This window comes from Trichosurus vulpecula, chromosome 1 (genome assembly GCF_011100635.1).
Source record: "Trichosurus vulpecula isolate mTriVul1 chromosome 1, mTriVul1.pri, whole genome shotgun sequence".
NCBI classification, from domain to species: domain Eukaryota; kingdom Metazoa; phylum Chordata; class Mammalia; order Diprotodontia; family Phalangeridae; genus Trichosurus; species Trichosurus vulpecula.
In genome coordinates, this window is record NC_050573.1 from 284,871,127 (window position 1) to 284,893,816 (window position 22,690).

Sequence of the window (22,690 nt, forward strand, 5' to 3'; positions counted from 1 at the left end):
TGTCTATGTTATATCATGATCTGGACTGAATAGGCAAGATGTTCTGTAGAACATAGATTCATATATATAGTGTTGCTATGTGAGGTCTGAGCTACAAATGGGACCTTTGGTGATTAAACAGGTGGATAGTAGTTTAAATTCCTTCCAAACTGACTGTGTGCACTTCACAAGCACAGTCTGAGTTCTTGTGATGTCATCAGTAATGAGCATTTTGAATATACCTAAATGTGAGTAGAGAAAGAAGACAGTCTGATCTTGTTGGAGAGGAGTGCCACATACAGAACATAAAAGCTAAGCAATGCTTTGAGGAGAGCCCTGGACTTGGAGTCAGGAGGAGGACCCAAGTTCAAATGCTACCTTAGATACTTACTAGCTATGTGACCCTAGGCAAATCACTTGACTTATACTTGCCTCAATTTCCTCATCTGTAAAATGGAGGACAATGATGACACCTACCTCCAAGGGCTGTTGTAAGAATAAAATGTGATAAAGCACTCTAAAAAACTGAAAAGACTATATGAATGTTAGCTATTATTGTTGTTGAATTCCCATGGTCCTGTTCACATGTTCTGTCATGACTCTCATTGCCCGAGGGCACCCAATCACCTCTAGACTCCAGCCTTCTAAAACATAAACCAGGAGAAGCTCTGAAAACCCACAGTTCAAATCAAATGTACTGGACAGACTGATGTCATAGGTTTTTGTGATAGAATGGTCTATACTGATGTAGATAGGTATGTTCTGGAGCAGGTCTAATAGACTTACTAGATAATTATTAAGTGTTTAGTGTGAGCATTTATACCTAAGAAATAAGCAAATGCTATAAATCAGATCGATTTATTGTTGTTTTCAATTTTATAGACTAAGAAGATGTTTATAATGTAGTTTAAACTTAAAAAGTATGAATGCATGTTTTTCCCCTAGAGATCCTGGTTGTTAAAACATTCACCAGCAGAGTTCAATAGAAAAGTCATCACTATAATGGAGGCCTGGTGACTAAAGGCTAATAATAAATAACAATAACTAGCATTTTAAAAGTTCTTTAAAGTTTTTCTTGTTGTTTAGTCATTTTTAAGTCCCGTCTAAGTCTTCATGACCCCATTTGGGATTTTCTTTGCAAAGATACTGGAGTGGTTGGCTATTTCCTTCTCCATCTCATTTTACAGATGAAAAAACTAAGGCAAACAAGGTTAAGTGACTTGCCCAGGGTCACAAAGCTAGCTAGTGTCTGAGGCTGGATTTGAACTCAGGAAGATGAGTCTTCCTGACTTCAGGTTCAATACTCAATCCACTGTGCCACGTAGCTGCCCTTCTTTAAGGTTTACAAAATGCTTTATATCCATTATCTCATTTGAGCTTCACAACACCCCTGGGTATACATTGTATAGAGCGGACAGACTGAATAGAAACCAGTCAGTCAGTCAACAAGTTTTTTATTATGTTCCCGGCACTGTGCTAAGCAAACCAGTTAATGAACCAACTGCTCAGTAAATTATTGTTTCATATTTACTCCCGGGCTACTTCTATTGTTTTTATGCCCAGTCCCAAGTGCACTGTTAAAATTCTCAAATTCCATTGAGCATCTTCTCTAAACTCAGCCTATATTTATTAATGCATTCTTTAATCATGTACAAATTAATTCCCAGAACACCCTTTAATCATACTTGAATGCACACCCAACACTCTCTCCCTCTAGTTTCTGACTCCTTTCATGCTCCTCTGCCCAAAGCTCTTAGGTTCATCTCTCAAACTATCAATCACATATACCAGCTGTAAAGCTACTTTCTTTTATTCTAAAATAACTTCTTTGACTTACAGTTAGCTTCCCATTGTAACTTTCCCCAAATACATGCCTTCTCTTTCCCCCTTTCAGACTCAAAGCAACCTTGGTTTCTGTCACTTTCCTTTTATTTTCTCACGTACCCAAACCAAAGTAATATCCATTTTCCCACTGGTAGTCATCCTTTATTGTATTATGTCTCTGCTGAATTTCTTACATTGGCATGTTACCCATGGCTTTTATTTGAATTGTTCAGATAATCTTACCCGAGACCATGTCACTCACAAACCCAAATAAAAGGACTTCTGAGTAAAAGAAATCAATTAATATGTTTATGCACTATGTGTCTAAGGTAACAAGGTATTTTACATGGAAAGAGTCCTAATAATCTGAATGACAGTCATACAACTTGTGCCATGCACAATGAATATTGAACTGCTTAATAAATATATGGAAGCAGGCACAGAAGTCCTTGTGTAATAGCTGTATAGTGATCTGTTTGAAAAAAAATACCTTCTAACAATTTTTATGTTACATTTGACAATTTTGATATATGTATGTGTGTATATATATGTATATATAATGTGTATATATGTAATGTGCATATATACAATTTCTCTCTATATATATCAATGTCTACATATATATATATATATATACACACATACTTGTATAAATGTAGCTTAGCAATTCAATTCAATAAATATTAACTAATTGCTAAACACCACGCCAAGTACTGAAGGAGGAACATATCCTATAGAAGATCTACAGAAGAACTTGGAAAATAATCTCCAACAATGGGAAGGCATAGATCTGCATATACCAAGGAAGAATCTATGCCAAAGAGCACATGAATATATAAAAACAGATAAATATATATAACCCTCTAATCTTTTATGATTTGTGACATTCTTTTTTAAATAATACTTTATTTTCCCCCAATTACATGTAAAAACATATTTTAACATTGGTTGTTTTATTCAAACTAAGTTTTGAGTTCCAAATTCTATCCTTCCCTTCCTCTCCCTCTCTCCTCTCTGAGATGGAAAGCAATTTGATATAGGGTATAAATGAGCAATCACATAGAATATTTCCATATTAGTCATTTTGTGCAAGAAAACTGGAAGAGAGATGGGGAGGAAAAAAGGAAGAGAGGGAAAGAAAAAGAAAAAAGAGAGAAAAATATTATGTTTCAGTCTGTATTCAGATGACATCAGTTTTTGTCTCTGGATACAGACAGCATTTTCCATCATGAGTCCTTTGGGAGTGTCTTGGATCACTGTGTTGCTGAGAATAACTAAGGCATATTGCTCTTCATACAATATTGCTGTTACTGTGTATAATGTTCTGGTTCTGCTCACTTCACTTAGCATCAGTTCATGCAAGTCTTTCCAGGTATTTTTTTTTTTCTGAAATCATCCTGCATGCCATTTCTTGTAGCACAATAATATACTATTATAATCATATATCACAACTTGTTCAGCCATTTCCCAATTGGTGGGTATTCCCTCAACTTTCAATTCTTAGCCTGCACAAAAGAGCTGCTATAAATACTTTTTGTACAAATAGGTTCTTTTCCCTCTTTTTGTATCTCTTTGGGATCCATATCTAGTAAAGGTATTGCTGGATCAAAGGCTAGGCACAACTTTGTAGCCATTTGCCAAAGTTCCAAATTGCTCTCCAGAATGGTGGATCAGTTAACAACTCCACCAAAAGTGCATTAGTGTTACAGTTTTCCCACATCCCCTCCAATATTAATCATTTTCCTTTTTTGTCATATTAGCCAATCCGATGGTTCTGGGGTGGTACTTCAGTGTTGTTTTGATTTGCATTTTTCTAATCAACAGTGACTTAGAGCATTTTTTTTTATATGACTATAGATAGCTTTGATTTCTTTGTCTGAAAACTGCTTGTTTATATCCATTGACCATTTATCAGTTGGGACTTGTATGCTTATAAATTTGACTTCATTCTCTATATATTTAAATGAGGCCTTTATCAAAGTTACTTGCTATAATTGCCCCCCCAACACACACAGTTTTCTGCTTTCCTTCTAATTTTGATTGAATTGTTATTGTTTGTGGAACAACTTTTTAATTTTATATAATCAAAATGATCCATTTTACATTTCATATTTTTTCTATATTGTATTTGTCCTAAATTCCTTCATTATCCATAGATCTGACAGTAAACTATTCCTTGCTCTTCTAATTTTCTCCTGGTATCACTCCTTATGTCTAAATTGTGTACCCATTTTGAACTTATCTTGGAATACAGTTTGGGATGTTGGTCTATACCATTTTCTGCCATAATATTTTCCACTTTTTTCAGAAGTTTTAGTAAAAAAAAAAACAAAAAGAAAAAACAAAAAACAAAACAAAACAAAAAACAAGTTTTGTCCCCAAAGCATGAATATTTGTGTCTATCAAGCACTAAATTATTATGCTCATTTACTACAACATATTCTGTACCTAATCTATTCCACTGATTCACCACTCTATTTCTTATCCAGTACAAGACTGTTTCAATAATTACCACTTTATAGCATAGTTTGAGATGTGTTATAGCTAGGCCACATTCTTTTGCATTTTTTTCATTGATTCAGTATTCTTGACCTTTTGTTCTTCCAGATGAATTTTATTATTATTTTTTCTAGTTCTATAAAATAATTTTGGTGGTTTGATTGGTAAGGCATGAATAAGTAGATTAATTTAGGTAGAATTGCATTTTTATTATAGTAGCTTGTCCTACGCATGAATAATTAACATTTTTCCAAATGTTTAGATCTGATTTTGTGTGAAAAGTGTTTTGTAATTGCGCTCTTCTAGTTCCTGGATTTGTCTTGACAGGTAGACTCCCAAGTATTTTATGTTACCTGCAGTTATTGTAAATGGAATTTCTCTTTCGATTTCTTGCTGTTTTGTTGGTAATATGTAGAAATGCTGACCACTTATATGGGTTTATTTTATATTCTGCAACTCTGCTGAAGTTGTCGATTATTTCAAATAGTGTTTTAGTTGAATCTCTGGGATTCTTAAAGTATGTCTTCACATCATCTGCAAACAGAGATGGTCTTGTTTCCTCATTGCCTATTCTAATTCCTTCAGTATTTTTCTTCTCTTATTGCTAAAGTTAACACTTCTAGTGTGATAATGAATAATAGTTGTAATAATGAGTATCTTGCTTCACCCATGATTTTATTAAGAAGGCTTCTATATTATTTCCATTACAGATAATTCTTTGTAATGTTCTTAGATAGGTATTCCTTATTTTAAGGAAAGCTCTATTTATTCCTATGCTCTCTAGAGTTTTTTTTTTAACTAGGAATGGATGCTATATTTTGTCAAAAGCTTTTCTACATCTTTTGAGACAATCATATGATTTCTGTTGGTTTTGTTATTGATATTGTCAATTATGCTGATAGTTTTCCTAATATTGAACCAGTCCTGCATTCCTGGTATAAATACCACCTGGTCATAGTGTATGATCCTTATGATGTATTGCTGTAATTTCCTTGCTAGTATTTTGTTTAACATTTTTGCATCAATATTCATTAGGGAAATTGTTGTATAGTTTTCCTTCTCTGTTTTGGCTCTTATTGGTATAGGTATCACACCACACTTCTGTCATAAAAGGAATTTGGTAAGATTTCTTCTTTGCCTATTTTCCCAAATAGTTTATATAACATTTAAATTAATTTTTCTTTAAATATTTGATAGATTTCACTTGCAAAATCCATCTGGCTGTGGTGATTTCTTCTTAGGCAGTCCATTGATGACTTGTTCAGTTTCTTTTTATAAAATGGGGTTGAGTATTCTATTTCCTTTTCTGTTAGTCTGGGCACTTCATATTTTTGTAAAAAATTCATCCATTTCACTTAGATTTTCAGATTTATTTATATACATTTGGGCATAATAGCTCCTAATTATTGCTTTAATTTCCTTTTCATTAGTGGCGAATTCACTCTTTTCATTTTTGATACTGGTAATTTGGTTTTGTTCTTTCTTGTTTAAAATCAAATTAGCCAATTGTTTATCTATTGTATTGGTTTTCTCATAAAACCAGCTCATTTTTATTTATTCATTCAGCGATTTTCTTACTTTCAGTTTTATCAGTCTCCCTTTTGATTTTCAGGATTTCCAATTTGGTGTTTAATTGGGGATTTTTAATTTGTTCTTTTTATAGATTTTAAGTTGCATTCCAATTCAGTGATCTGCTCATTATTTTATTGATGTAAGCACTTAAAGATATAACATTTCCTCTAAGTACTGCTTTGGCTGCATCCCATAAATTTTGGTGTGGTGTCTCATTGCTGTCATGTTCTTTTATAAAATTATCAATTGTTTCTATGATTTGTTCTTTGACCCATTCATTCTTTAGGATGAGATTATTTAGATTTCAGTTAATTTTTCATCTATATTTCCATGGATCTTTATTAATTATAATTTTTATTACAACATGATCTGAAAAGGATGCATTTAATATTTCTGCCTTTCTGCATTTGATTGTGAGGTTTTTATTCCCTAATGCATGGTCATTTTTTTGTGTAGGTGCCATGTACCACTGAGAAAGAAGACATATTACTTTATATCTCCATCCATTTTTTTCCCATAGGTCTGTCATATCTAACTTTTCCAAAACTCTGTTCACCTCCTTAACTTCTTTCTTGTTTAATTTTGTGGTTAGATTTATCTAGTTCTCAGCAGGAAAGTTGAGGTCTCCCAATAGTATAGTTTTACTACTTATTTCCTTCTATAGCTTACTTAACTTCCTCTTTAGAAATTTGGATGCTATACCATTTGGTACATACATGTTTAGTATTGATATTAGTTCATTGTCTATAGTACCTTTTAATTTGCTCTATTTTGATTTTTTTTTGTCTGAGATCCTGATTACTATTCTTGTTTTATTTTTAAGTCAGCTAAAGCATAATATGTTCTGCTCCAGCCTTTTACCTTTCTTTTGCATGTGTCTCTCCACTTCAGAGGTGTTTCTTGTAAAGAACATATTGTAGGATTCCAGTTTTTAATCCACTCTGCTATCCACTTTTGTTGTTTTTTCTTTTTTTAAATATAATTTATTTATTTTCAGTTTTCAACGTTCACTTCCACAAGATTTTTAATTCCAAATTTTCTCCCCATCTCTCCCCTCCCCCACCCCAGGACAACATGCACCCTAACCACCCCTTTCCCCAATCTGCCCTCTCTTTCATCACCCCCCCCCCTTCTCCCATTCAACTTCTCTCTATTTTCCTGTAGGGCAAGATAGATTTCTATACCCTATTGCCTGTGCATCTTATTTCCCAGTTGCATGCAAAAACAATTTTTTAACATTCTTTTTTTAAATCTTTGAGTTCCAAATTCTCTTCCTTCCCCCCTCCCCACCCACCCTCATTGAGAAAGCAAGCAATTCAATATAGGTCATACATGTGTAGCCATGCAAAACACTTCTATAACAGTCATGTTACAAAAGGCTAACCACATTTTCCTCTATCCTGTCCTTACTTCCATTTATTCCATTTTGTTCCTTGACCTGTCCCCCCACAAAAATGTTTGCTTCTGATTGCCCCTTCTCCCAATCTGCTGTCCCTTCTAATACCCCTCCTTTCTTATCCCCTGCCCCCTGCTTTACTGCAAAGTAAAATAGTTTGCCATACCCAATTGAGTGTGCATTATTCCCTCCTTAAGCCAAATCTGATGAGAGTAAGGTTCACTCATTCCCTTTCACCTCCCCTTTCTTCCATTGTGAGATGATTTACCCTTCTTTTGCATGTGTCTCTCCACTTCAAATGTGCCCTTTAACTTTCTCCCAGTACATTCCTCTCAACACTTAACTTGATTCTTTGGGTATCATCCCTTCATATTCAGCTCACCCTGGGCCCTCCGTCTATACATATACATATACATATACATATACATATACATATACATATACATATACATACATACACATATACATATACGCACATACATATATGTATATCTACACATAAATATACACATATACTTAAACATACACACACACACACACATATATATATATATATATATATATATATATACACACACACACATATACATGCATACATCTTCCCATGTAGGAATATACATACTTTAACCTTATTGAGTGACTTTTTTTCTTTCCTGTTTATGTTTTTATGCTTCTCTTGAATCTAGTATTTGAAAATGCAATTTTCTTTTCAACTCTTGTCTTTTTCATCAGGTGTGTTTGAAAGTCCTTTATTTCATTGAATATCCATTGTTCACCAGAAAGATTATGCTCAGTTTTGCTGGTTAATTGATTCTTGGTTATACTGCAAGCTCTTTTGCCTTACAGAATATCATATTCCAAGTCATTCAATCCATAAAAGTAGAAGCTGCTAAATCTTGTGTAGTAATGACTGTGACTCCTCAATATTTGAATTGTTTCTTTCTGGCTGTTTGCAATATTTTCTATTTGAACTGAGAGTTCTGAAATTTGGCTGTAATGTTCAAGAAAGTCTTCATTTTGGGGTCTCTTTCAGGAGGTGACTGACTGGTAAATTTTTTCAAATAATATTTTACCCTCTGGTTCTGAGATATCTCAGCAGTTTTCCTTGATAATTTCTTGAAAAATGATGTCCAGGCTCTTTATTTTTATTGTGGCTTTCAGGTAGTCCAATAATTCTTAAATTATCTTTCCTAGATCTATTTTCTAGATGAGTTGTTTTCCAAAGAAGTATTTAACATTTTTTCTATTTTTTTCATTCTTTTGATTTTGTTTGACTGATTCTTGATGTCTCAGAGTCATTAGCTTCCACTTGCCTAATTGTAACTTTCAAGAAATTACTTTCTTCAGTTAGCTTTTCTACCCCCTTTGCCATTTGGCCAGTTCTACTTTTTAAAATCTTGTTTTCTTCAGTCAATTTTTGTGCTTCCTTCCCCAAGTTGTTGACTCTTTTTTCATGATTTTCTCACAAAACTCTCATTTCTTTTCCCAATTTTTCTTCTACCTCTCTTATTGGGGTTTTTAAATGATTTTTGAGCTCTTCCAGGAGTTCTTTTGGACTTCAGACCAATTCATATTTCTCTTTTAGCCTTCAAATGTAAGCATTTTGATATTGCCCTTTTCTGAGTTTGTGCTTTGATCTTCTCTGTCGCCATAGTAGCTTTCTATAGTCAGGGATTTTTAATTTTTTGCTCATTTTCCAACCTATTTTGTGAGTTTTAAAGTTGAGTTCTGCTCCTGGCCACAGGGGACACTGTCCCAAGCTTCTCATGCCAGGGGTCAGGAGCCTAGCAACTACTTTGCTGCAGCAACTCACCTTTTGTGCTGGAATTGCCTGGCCTAGTCACATCCGTTGCACCAGACCTCAGAGGCTGGCAGCTCACATGTTGCATCAAGGCTTTTCTCTGCCATCTTGTCCTGGTGGATGCTTTCAATTTCTATTTTGCTGTCTGGTTCTGGAATATCAGGGCAATATTCCTTGCTAATTTCTTGAAATATGATTCTAGTCTCATTTTTTGAGTGTGACTTTCAGGTAGTCCAATAATTCTTAAATTATCTCTCCTCTGTCTATTTTCCAGGTCACTTGTTTTTCCAATGAGAAATTTCATATTTTCTTCTATTTTTCATTCTTTTTTATTTTGTTTTATCATTTCTTAATGTCTCATGCAGTCATTAGCTTTCATTTGCCCAATTCTAATTTTTAAGGAACTATTTTCTTCAGTGAGTTTTTGTACCTCCTTTTCCATTTAGCCAATTTTACTTTTTAGGGAATTGTTTTCTTTAGTGCATTTTTGCATCTCTTTTTCCATTTGGCCAGTTACATTTGTTAAGAAGGTGTTTTCTTCAGTGAATTTTTGTGTATCTTTTTCTATTTTTCTTGTTTTTCTTTTGCCAAGCTCTGGACTCTTCCTTCATGATTCTCTTGCATTACTTTCACATCTTTTCCCAATTTTTCTTCTACTTCTCTTGTTTACTTTTTGAAACTCTTTGTGAATTATTCCAGGAGTTCTTTTTCAGCCTAAGCCCAATTTACATTTCTCTCTGAGGCTTTGCATGTTGCCATTTTTGCATTCTTTTCCTTTTCTAAGTTTGTGTCTTGATTCTCCCTGTCATCATAGTAGCTTTCTGTGATCAAGTTCCTACCCCACACCCCCTTTTTGGGGTTATTTTTTCCTACCTATTTTGTTACTTTGTACTTTTAGGTAACAGGCTCTATTCTTGCACTTTTCCAAGCTTCTTGTGCTGGGGTTTGGAGCCTTGCTACTGGCTTACACTGAGCTTTGGGGCTTAGCTAATGGCTTTCACTGGAGGTGGGGCCTTTCTGCTGGCTCATATTGGGGCAACTCCTCACTACTGACTTGCTCTCCTGGTGGGGCCTAGCTGTTGTCCTGCCCCAGGAGCTGGGCCTCACTACTAGCCTAGCCTGTAGGGCAGGGCTTTGCTGCTGTCCAGCAAAGGGGGCAGGGCCTCACTGGTGGCCTGCACTGAAGGTCAGGTCTTGCTATACTGCTGGTCTGTAAGGAATGATAGCTAGCCTCCAGGCCATTGATTTACATGGGTGTGGGGTCTCATTGGTGGTTTGCCCCAGGCTTAGACCCCTACTCTAGTCCCCCTGGAGTGTAGTCTGCTTATATCTGCTGAGCTCCCCTCTCACCCCAGTGAGACAGACCTTTCCTACTGAGCCTCCAAGCTGTCCCGGGCTGGTAAGTTGCTTCCTCACTCCTAAACTGGTTCTGAGGTGTTCTTCAAGGTATTTGGAGAGAAATTTGAGAGGGCTTTGGAGAGTTCCTCCCTCAGTCTGCCATTGTGGCAAGAGAAGCTTGACATCCATTTTTGATTGCTTTATGATGATTGTTCTTCAGGTCTACATTGTTATAGTCATTTTGTATATTGTTTTCCACTTCACATTACATAAGTTCATGTTTGACTTTCTGTGCTTCTCTGTATTCATCATATATGTCATTTTTTACAAGACATTAATGTTCCATTTTATTCACACACTATGGTTTCTTTAGCCCTTCCACAGTTGATGTACATCCACTTTGCTTCCACCTCTTCACTATCACAAAAAGGAAATATTTTGGTGTGTATGGAGGTTTCCTTTTTGGCAGTGCCCTCTGTTTAGATATATGTTCAGAATGGGAATCCCTGGGTCAGAGGGTATGAGCATTTTACTCTCTTTATTTGAATGATTCCAACTTGCTTTCCAGAATAGTTGTGCTAAGTCACAGGTCTACCAGCAATGCTTTAATATGCCTGCCTCTTCACAACCCTTAAAATACTGACTTCCTATCTTTTGTTCTATTTGCCAATTTGCTAGGCATGAAGTGCTACCTCAGTATTGTTTCAGTTTGTATTTTTCTCACTATTAATGATTTGGAGAATTCTTTTAGATTGTTGACAATTGTTAGCAATACTTCTTTTGAGATCTGTTTCCTCATATCCTTTGACTACTTTTCTATTGTGAAATTATTTTTGGTGTTATACATATTTCTGTATAAGTAATATACTGGATCCAACTTAAAAAGGCTCACAAAAGTTAATGTTTAAATTTTCAGTGTGAACATTTATATCTCAGAAATTGACAACAAATCAGGGATTGGTTTATTGTTTTGTTGACTGTCTTTACTTAAGGAAGTGATGGAGAAAATATTAATAATGCAAACTAAACTTTAAAGTGTGTTGTTTGTTGAGAACCAGTTGTTAAATATTTGCTAACACATCCTTGCTGCTAGTGTCTATATATCTTGGATTCTAAATCCTTATCAGAAATATTTGATGCAAACATTTTTTCTCTAATTGGCCATTTCCCACCTTATTTTGGATGCATTACATTTGTGCAAATGATTTTCAATTTCATCTAATCAAAATTATCTTTTGTGTGACCATGTGTTAAAAGTATGCCAATTAAAGTTTAGATATAGAGTCATCTTGTATCTTTTGCATAAAGAAAATTGTAGCTCAATCCAGGGAGATATGTATCACCAGAAGGTTGGCTAATGAGGGATTGATTTTTTCATCTATAATAACTCATGAACTTGAAAGAATTTGGATATGCATTGGTGGCATCCATGTAAACAAAACCTCAGGTTTATCATAGCAAAGCATTGTGCCCTGATCCTCCAAATCTCATTTTCAATTTTATCTTAAGGACTTTAGTCAACTTATGCAGATGTCTGTGCTATATCTCTTTGCTATCATCCTATTTGTAAGCTAAAACAAAACTCTGAATGTAACTGCATAGCATAGCCTATAATTGTTTTGTTTTCTAGCAGCATTTTACTATCCTTTTTCCCCTTCAGTAATACCTTGATTATAAGGGGGAAATGGATTATGTTTATCTAACAGTTTATGATTATAAATTGCTTTCCACTTAGATCTTATTTGATCTTAACAATAGCCCTGTGAAGCACCTAGCATAGGCATTCAGAATCACAGATCTCAGAGTCAGAAATAATCTCAACAGCCATCTAGGTCAACCAGCTCCTGAACAATAATCCCCTTCCTCTTCATATACTCAGCAACAGATCATCCAGCTTTTGCTTAAAGATCTCAAACAACAAAGATCCTATTTCCTCTTGAGATAATCTGTTCCCCTTTTGAGTGACTTTAATTGTTAGGAAGTTTTTCCTTAATCAAACCTAAATTCTTTTCCTTTCCAACTATTGCTCCTGTTTCTGCCCTTTAGGGTCAAGTATATTCTTTCATTTTGGCCCTTCAGAGACTTAAAGACAGTTAATATTCCCTCACCCCTCTTCTTCCTGCCACTGAAGTTTTCTATTCAAGGCTAAATATCTCCAGGTTTTTGAAATGATCCTCATATGGCATAATCTTAAGAACCTTCCATATCCCAATTGCCCTTCCAGAGAAGTCTCCAGCTTGTCTCAGTTCTTTGAAAAAATGTTTCACCAAGAAACGAACCTCAATACTTCAGATTTCAGTTGAAAAGAACAGAGTACAGTGGGACTGTCATCCCCCACCCCTGCCCCCAGTCTTGGACACTACCCTTCTCTTAATGCAGCTGAAGATTGCATCTACTTTTACATTTAAATAAAATGCTTACACTGAGGCTATCAATGTTCTCTTAACATTCTAATTACTTTTTCCTTAGCCTGCATTCTACATGAGTTGTCTAAAGCTTTCGACGTTGTTGACCATCCCCCTTCCTGGGTACTCTCTCTTCCCTTGGTTTCTGTGGCATATCTCTGGTCTAGTTCCCCCCTCCTACTGATCTGACTGTTCCTTCTCATTCTCCTTTCTTAGATCAACATTTATGTCCTACCTAATAAGTATTCTTGATTCCTTAAGCTCTTACCTGGACCCTCTCCTCTCCCCTCCTTTCCCTTTTTCTCTCCTCTTTTCTCCTCCCTCCTCCTCTCTTTTCTTCCCTTCCCTTCCCCTCCTATTCCCTCTTCTCTCCTCTTATCCTTTTCTCAGCTCTTCTTCTTCTTCTTCCTCTTCTTCTCCTCCTTCTCCTCCTTCTTCTCTCTCCCTTTTCCCCCTTCCATCCCTCCTTCACTCCCTCTCTTTCTCATTAGTTCATTAGTTTCCATAGTTTAAATGATCCAAGTAAGTTTCCACTTAAGGTAACTTCCAAACCTAGCACTCATCTTTCTTATAAACTGGAATGCTATGTTTCTCCTGCCTATATGGGTATTTCATCAGCATTTCCATCTCAGTATTTTCATTATGTAACTATCTTTTCTTCAAACCCATCCCTCTTCCAAAATTTCCATATTTTTAGGGATATCACCATCCTGCCAAGCACGAAACCTCTTGATCTTTCCTGATTCTTCCTGCTCCTTAGCCCTCCTACCTCCACCCCAATATCCAGTAAGATATAACTTTATTTATTCCATCTCTACAACATCTCTCACATCCATCTCTTCTTATTGGTCATATAGCCACTACCCTGGATCAGGCCCTTATTACCTCCACTCTCTAATCTATCTTCTGCATAGTTGACAAAGTAATCTTTGGAAGTCATAAGTCTGACCATGCATCACCCTAATTTTCTTCCTATTACTGCTAGTATAAAGTACAAAATCTTCATTCAGACATTTAAAGCCTTGTACAAACTAGCTCTTACCAACACTGCCAGACATTATATACAATCATACTCTCGATTTTGATTAAGTTGGTCTTCTAGTTATTCTCTAAATATCATATGTCTGCTTGCCTTGGCAAAGGAAATATGTTCCAAATGCCTGGAATATTCTCCCTCTTCATCTTTGTCTGTTAAAATCCATAGATACCTTCAAGGCTCAGCACAGGTATAATCTCCTACATTAATCCTTTGCTGACATCCTTTATTCTATACTAGTTTTTAGTACTCTGTCCCTCCTGAAATTATTTTATACTCATTTCTCTTAATATATGCTGTATCTTTCTAGTAGAATATGAATACCTAGAGGACAGGGAATATTTAATTTTGGTCATTGAATCTCCAGTGTGTAACATAATACCATGTATACTATAGGCACACACACATATACACATACACACATATAATATACATATATACGTACGTATATACACATATACATACATATATGTGTATATATATATTTGTTGAATTGAATATCTTACTGTTTGTTGACTTGCATTTAACTTGTATTCTACTAAAAAGCCCATGATTTGTCCATATGAACTGTTTTCTAGCACTAGCTCCTTAATCTACTTGAGAAGTTGTTACCTTGAAATCATCTTTATAGCTATTGCGTTTCATCTTATTACTTTGTCCTTAGCATTCTAGCCTAGTAATATCTTTATGGATCTCTAGTTTGTTATCTAATGCATTGGCTATCCTTAGCTCGTTTCTGTCAGCTATAAATTCGACAAACATGCCTTCTGGGCCTTTATCCAAATAACTGATGAACATCTTAAATAGTACAGATCCAAGTATTGCTCTCTGAGGCCCTCCATCTATGATCTCCTTACTGACTGATGGAACCATTAATATCTGTTCGTTGAATCCAATCGATCAGCTGGTTCCAAATCCACCTAAATATACTGTCATCTGACCCACTTCCCTCCATCTTATCCATTAAAATAGAAGGTGAGGCCTTGTCAAATGCTTACCTAAAATCTAGGTAAACTGTATCTGTTATTTCTCTGATTTATTAATCTAGTGATCCTATCAAAAAAAGGAAATGATGTTAGTTTTGTATAACCCATATTTGATGAATCCATGGGCTTACTGTTTTCCTAATTAAATATTCACTAACCATCTCAAAGTTTTATGGTCCTTTGGGCATAGTTCCAATTGTTGGACCAGTTCACAACTCTACCAATAGTGCATCAGTGTCCTTATTTTTCCACATCCCCTCGAGCATTTGCTGTCTTCTTGTTCTAGCACACCAGCCAATCTGATAGGAATGAGATGGTACCTCAGGATTGCTTTAACTTGCATTAGAATAATTTAGAGCATTTTTTTCCTTGTCACTTTTAATAGCTTTGATTTCTTCTTCAAGAAACTGCCTATTCACATCTTTTGACCATCTATCAATTGAAAAGGGCTATTTTTTTAAATCAGACTTAGCTCCCTAATATATTTGAGAAATAAGGCCTTTACCAGAGAAACTTGAAGTAAAATTTCCCCAGTTTCTTGCCTTCTAATTTTGGCTGCATTGGTTTTGTTTGTGCAAAACCTTTTTAATTTCATGTAATCAAAATTATTCATTTTCCTTTCCATGGTCCTCTTAATTCTTGCTTATTCATAACATCTTCCCTTATCCATAGATGTAAAAGGAAAATTTCCCATATTCCCCTAATTTACTTATGACATCGCCCTTTATGTTTAAATAATTTACCCATTTCGACCTTGTTTTGTTATACAGTGTGAGCTTTTGGTCTATGCATAATTTCTGCCAAAATGAATTTCAGTTTTCCCACCAGTTTCTACAAATGGAGAGTTCTTGTCACAATATCTGGGATCTTTGGGTTTATTAAACACTAGATTACCATGGTCATTTACCACTATGATTTATTTACCTAATCTTTTCCACTGATCAACCACTCTTTTTCTTATTTAGTACCAGATTATTGTGATGATTACTAATTTGTAATATATTTGGAAATATGGTTCTGCTAGGCTACTTTCCTTTATATATTTTTCATTGAATCATTTGATATGCTTAATATTTTTGTTCTTCCACATGAAATGTTATAATTTTTTCTAGCTCCGTAAGTCTTTTTAGGCTTTAGTGGCAATTAAATGAGTAAATTGGGGCAGCTAGGTGGTGCAATGAATAGACTACCTGCCCTGGAGTCGGGAGGACCTCAGTTCAAATCTGGCTTCAGACACTTGACACACTCACTAGCTGTGTGACCTTTTGCAAGTCATTTAACCCCAATTGCCCTGCCTTCCCCACTGCAAAAAAAGAAATAAGTAAATTAATTTATATAGGTTGCTGTTTTTAAAATATTGGCTCAGCCTAGCCAAGAACAATTACTATTTCTTCAGTTGTTTAGAGCTGTCTTTATTTGTGTGAAAAATGTTCTGTAATTGTGTTTATATAATCCCTGGGCTTATCTTGGTAGTAAAAGTCCAAATATTTTATATTGTCTGAAGTTTAAAATAACTTAAAAATAAAAAATAATTTCGGATGAAATTTTTCTTTCCATCTCACTGCTGGGCTTTGCTGGTAGTATAAAAAATATTGATGATTTCAATGAGGTTATTTTATATCCTCAACTTTGCTAGAGTTGTTCATTTTTTTAACTATATTTTTCCTTGATTCTATTGGTTTCTCTAAGTGTACCATCATATTATCTCCAAAGAGAGATAGTTTTGTTATCTCATTGCTTATTTTTATTCTTTCAATTTCTTTTTCTTCTTTTATTGCTATAACTAGCATTTCTAGTGCAGTATTGCTACATTTATTTCTATGCTTTCTAAATTTTTAATAAGAATGGGTGTTGTATTTTGGCAAAGGCTTTTTCTGCACCTGTTGATATAATTATATGATTTTTGTTGTTTTTGTTATTGATATGGTCAATTATGCTGATAGTTTTCCTAATATTAAACAACTCCTGAATTCCTGGTAAAAATCTCACCTCATCATACTATATGATCTTGACGATATATTGCAGTAATCACCTTCCTAGTATTTTATTTAAAAACTTGGCATCAATTTTCTTTAAGGAAATTGGTCTATAGTTTTACTTCTCTGTTTTTGTTTTTTATGGCTTATATATTAAAACAATATTTGAATCTTACAGTGAATTTGGTATGACTCCTCCTTTACTTATTTTTTTTCCAAATAGTATATATAGTATTGGAATTAAATATCCCTTAAATGTTTGGTAGAATTTATGTGTAAATTCATTTAGTCCTGGGGATTTTTGCATAGGGATTTGATTTATGGCTTGTTTAATTTATTTTTTCTTCTTTTCATTTGAGCAATTTATATTTTTATAAATACTCATCTGTTTTACTTCGATTGTCAGTTTTAGCTGCATATGATTGGACAAAATAACTCCTGATAATTGCTTTAATTTCATCTTTATTGGTGGTCCATTCACCTTTGATGTGGGTAATTTAGTTTTCTTTCTTTTTAAAAAAATCAAATTAAGCAATGGTTTATCTCTATTTTTTATAAAACCAGTCAGTTTTATTTATTAGCATTTTTTTACTTTTAATTTTACTAATCTCTGTTTGATTTTTTTAAAAATTTAATTTATTTTGTTCAGAACTTAGGAAATGAAACAAGTATTTCCATAACCTAGTAGAATAGGAAAAAGAAAGGTTCTCATACATGAAACTACAAATATATTATGTACAACTTCTTATTCCTTTTAAATACATAATAAAGTCATCATGTAATTTTCTTTTTTTTTCTTCCCTCTACCCCACCCTAGAGATGGCTATTATTAGACACAAGTGTGTGTGTGTGTGTGTGTGTGTGTGTGTGTATAAAACCATTCTATACATACTTCTCCTTATTAGTTCTTTGTCTGGATGCAGATAGTGGCTTCCTCTATACGTCCTTTGTAGTTAATTTGGATTTTTTAATAGTCAAAATTACTTAGTCAAATTTGTTCAAAGTTGACCTTAAAAAAATTGTTACTGTATAGAGCATTCTCTTGGTTCTGCTCATTTCACTCTTCATTATTTCATTCACGTGTATATATATATATATATATATATATATATATATATATATATATATATATATATATATATATTTTTTTTTTTTTCCTAAGATCATCGAGCTTATCATTTCTTATAGCACAGTAATATTCCATCATGATCATATACCACAACTTATTCAGTCATTACCCAATTGACAGGCATTACCACAGTTTCCAGTTCTTTGCCACTACAAAGAGAGCTACTGCAAATATTTTAGAACATATAGGGTTTTTTTTCCTTTTTTCCTAATCATCTTGGGAAACAGACCTAGTAGTTCCTGAGTTAAAGTATATAGGCGGTTTAATAAGTCTTTGAGCATAATTCCAGATTGTTCTCCAAAATGTTTGGATCAGTTCACAGTTCCATCAACAGTGAATTAGTGTACCAATTTTTCTACATCCCCTCCAACATTTGTCACTTTCCCCTTCAACCATTTTAACCAATCTGATAGGTGTAAAATGATATCTCAAGGTTGTTTTAATTTGCATTTCTCTAATCAATAATGACTTAGAGCAATTTTTCGTGTGGCTATAAATTGTTTTGATTTCTTTACTGGAAAACTACCTGTTCATTTGACCATTTATCAATTGTAGAATGACTTGTATTCTTATAGATTTGATAAAGTTGTTTATATATTTAAGATATGAGAACTTTAGCTGAGAATTTGTCTATAAAAGTCTTCCCCCCAATTTCCTGCTTTTCTTCTGATCTTGGCTATGTTTGTTTTATGTATACAAAAACTTTTTAATTTAATGTAATTGAAATTATCCATTTTATACATCACACTGTTCTCTTATTTTTTCATTAATTGTTCACCTATTCACAAGTCTGAAAAGTAATATATTCTATGTTCTTCAAATTTTCTTGTAACATCTCTACATCTAGATCATGTATCCATTTTGATCTTATCTTAGTAAGTGGTGTAAGATATTGACCTATGTTCTGTCTTTGATTTTCAAAATTTGCATTTTGATTTTTGATTTGTTCTTTTTCTGCATTCCATTCTTTCTCTCTTTTACTAAAAAGCACATTTAGAAACATAATTTCCCCCTAAGTAATGCTTTAGCTGCACCCCACAAATTTTGTTGTCATTCTCTTTAATGAAATTATTGATCATTTCTATGACTTATTTTTTGGCTCACTCATTCTTTAGAATTAGATTACATACTTTCCAATTAATTTTTATCTATGCTTCCAAACCCCTTTGACATTTTTTCTTTGAGACTTTGACTGTAACTGTTTTGACTTCATTGTCTTCTGAATTTGTCTTGATCTTCACTGTCACCATAGTAGTTCCACAATCTTTTATTTAATCTTATTTTTATTGCACTATGCACTGAAAAAGATGCATTTAATATTTATGTATTTATGCATTTGATTGTGTATATATATATATGTTTGCATATGTGCGTGTATGTGGGGGGGAGTATTATACACATGCGTGCGCACACACACACACACACACACACACACACTTCCTTCTTTGGAACAATTCGTATAAAAGTGAGGGTCAAGCATTGTCCACCCTGCCCCCACCATTTCCCCCTCCACTGTAAAATCTCTTCCTTGTATGCCTCTTTTATGTAAGAACATTTCTCAGATTCTTCCTCTCCCTTCTATTTTCCCTCAGTGCATTCTTCTTACCCATCCATTTTTTAGATCATCCCAACATAATCGATTCCCTTTCATTCCCTCTAGCTGTATAGATTCCTAACTCACTAATATTGTTAAAGTTCTTAGGAGTTGCATGTACTATCTTCCCATACAGCAATATAAACAGTTTAACTTTATTAAGTTCTTTATGATTTCTCTTTTGTTTACCTTTTTATACTTCTCTTGAGTCTTGTGTTTGAATGTCAAATTTCCTATTCAGCTCTGGTCTTTTCATGAGGAATGATTAAAAGTCCTCTTTTCATTAAATACCCATTTTTAACTCTGAAGAATCATACTCAGTTTTGTTCTGTAGGTTATTCTTGGTTGTAATCCTCACCCTTTTGCCTTCCAGAATATCCTAGTTCATGCTCTCTGCAACTTTAACATGGTGGCTGCTAAATCTTTGTGTGAACCTGACTGTTGTCCCATGATATTTGAATGGTTCCTTTTGGGCTCCTTGAAGTATTTTCTCTTTGACCTGGAAGCTCTGGAATTTGGCTATAATATTTCTTTGAGCTTTCATTTTGGGGCCACTTTTAGGAGGTGATCAAGGTATCCTTTCAATTTCTATTTTACTCTTATGTTCTAGGATATCAAGACAGATTTCCATTACAATTTCTTGATATTTTAAGTCTAGGCTCTTTATTTGATGATGGCTTTCAGGTAACCCAATAATTCTTAAATCATCTCTCCTTGATATATTTTCCAGGTCAGTTTTTTAAAATTAGATTTTTCACTTTTTCTTCTATTTTTTCATTCTTTTGACTTTGTTTTATTGTTTCTTGATGTCTTGTGGAATCATTGGCTTCAACTTGCCTAATTATAATTTTTAAGGATTGTTTTCAGTGAGCTCTTGTTCCTTTTTTCCATTTGTACAATTCTGCTTTTTAAGGATATATTCTCCTAGTCAACGTTTTATACTTCTTTTATCATTTGGCCAATTCTGTTTTAAAGTTATTATTTTCTTCAGTATTTTTGTGCCTCTTTTACCAAACTTTAATTGTTAATTGTCTTTTCATAGTTTTCTTGAATTGATATAATTTCTCTTCTTTCCTCTTCCTCTTCCTTCCTTTATCACTCTTACTTGACTTTTCAAATAACTTTTTTATCTCTTCTAGCAATTCTTGTTGAGCTTGTTTCCATTTCACATTTTTTTTTCCTTTGAGGCTTTGTTTTTAGCTGTTTTGACATCATTGTATTCTTCTGAGTTTCTGTTTTGCTCTTCCCTGTCACCATAGTAGCTTTTTATGCTCAAGTTCTTTTTTGTCATTGTTGTTTGCACATTTTCCAAGCATATTTCTTCATTTAAACTTTATGTTAAATTTAGGCTCTGTTTCAGGGGAAGCAAGGTGTATTATGTCAATCTTCAGAATTTTTTACACTGATGTTTTCAGAGGTAGTTCTGGAGGTTCAGAAGTTTTTGATGCTTTCAAGGTGGTGCTATCTGGGGAGAGGTGTAGTGATTGATCTGGTCTACACTCTGGTCCTTATTGAGGAAAGACATCTTATCCCTTGAGACCAGAAGTGCTACTGCTCCTCAAGGCCCCTGCTCCCTTTTGACTACATGTATTCCTTTCCATTCTAGAAGTATGACTCAGAAGTGAATATAGGCAACAAAGTTGCCAAAGACTGCCCAGTCTTATCCGGTACTAGCACAGGGCTCCTCTATAACTTCTTTTTATCAGTCGTCAGATCCCCCTACAATATCTGGACTGAGAGCTTTTGAAGTTGTTCATGCTCTTGCCACTACCAAGGCCCATATCTGGAGTTGCTACGACCTGGGCTCCAGGCTAGTCCCCAACCAGGTGTCACAAACCTCTCCTTTTGACCTTCTAAGTTGTCTTGGGCTGGAAAAAATGCCCCATCCTTACCTCTTGTTGGTTTACCACTCCAGAATTTTATTTAAGGCATTATTTTAAAATTATTTGGAGGGGAATGTTGGGAGAGCTCCACTGTAGCTTTTTCCTCTACTTTGCTATCTTTATAATTTATTTTTCAATTGATATTCTTCTACCAACTAAAGTTAAAAGTAATTCATAACAAAATTCTACTTCCTAGTTCCACACAATATGGACTATTCATTCAATATGTTTTTGCTATAGTCATGTGACTGGTTATGAATCCACCTAACAGCATTATTATATAGCTTATATCTCCACAATGTGTCCACAAGTCTCTTGTCAGAGACTTTGTCAAATGCCTTGCTAGAAATCATACATATGCCATTGATAAAATTTCTCTTGTCTCTAGGTCCAATAAAAAAAGACAAGGAAATAATATTTATTTAGAGTTGTTCTCATTAATATGCAAAGACTCCTGGTGATTACCATGTCTTAACTAATTACCAATGTTCATAAATCAAACATTTAATAATCTATGCTGTAACTTTTCTAGAGAGTAACCTTCAGTTAAGAATCTATAGTTTTCCCCTTTTTTACAAATAATCGAGACAATATTTGCTAAACTACATTTTTCAGTGCCTCTTCTATTCTTTACTTTTCCTATTAGTGATATCATTTGTATTTTCGGCACTCTTGAATGTCATTTATCTAAACCAGTAGTTTGGAATTTACTTAGGGCTCCACACTAATCCTGGGCTTCAGTTTCTTCCTAACCATATGTTTTCTACACTTTCCATTATGAAGATCATTCAAATTTTATGGATAAATGGAAACAAAATAAGAGTTGTGTAGTTTTGCTTCTGTTGACATGCTACCATATGCCTCGATGAGTTTTTGTCTCCTTCTTGTTCTTTTTTCTATGAACATATCTTAAAAAGCTTTTTGTTGTCCTTAGCATTTTAATAAGCTTTAATTTATTCTGACTATGCTTGCATTCCATAATTAGATGGTAGAGGATAAATATCACCATAGATGCATTTCAAAACAGTTAATTGACTACATGATTTTACAACTAAATGCCATAATACTCCATTCATTTTTGCTGTTCACTTGGGAATGTAATGGAAAGAAGTTCAGTGAGATTAATTGTTTCTGAATTCATACTCACATTCTGTGATTTAAATTTTACTCCTAGAATTTGTCTATCTCAAAACATCATTAAAATTTAAAATATGCAGCCTGTTTTATATTTCCCCCATAATATTCAAATAATAGAATGAATACCTGATATCA

The 22,690-nt window shown here is 34.1% G+C and overlaps 1 protein-coding gene across 1 annotated transcript in view; it reads left to right on the top strand.

The window, feature by feature from the left end:
* The window catches only part of C1H8orf34 (chromosome 1 C8orf34 homolog), a 390,966-nt gene that overhangs the window by 125,281 nt on the left and 242,995 nt on the right, over positions 1-22,690 (top strand). The window lies entirely within an intron of this gene.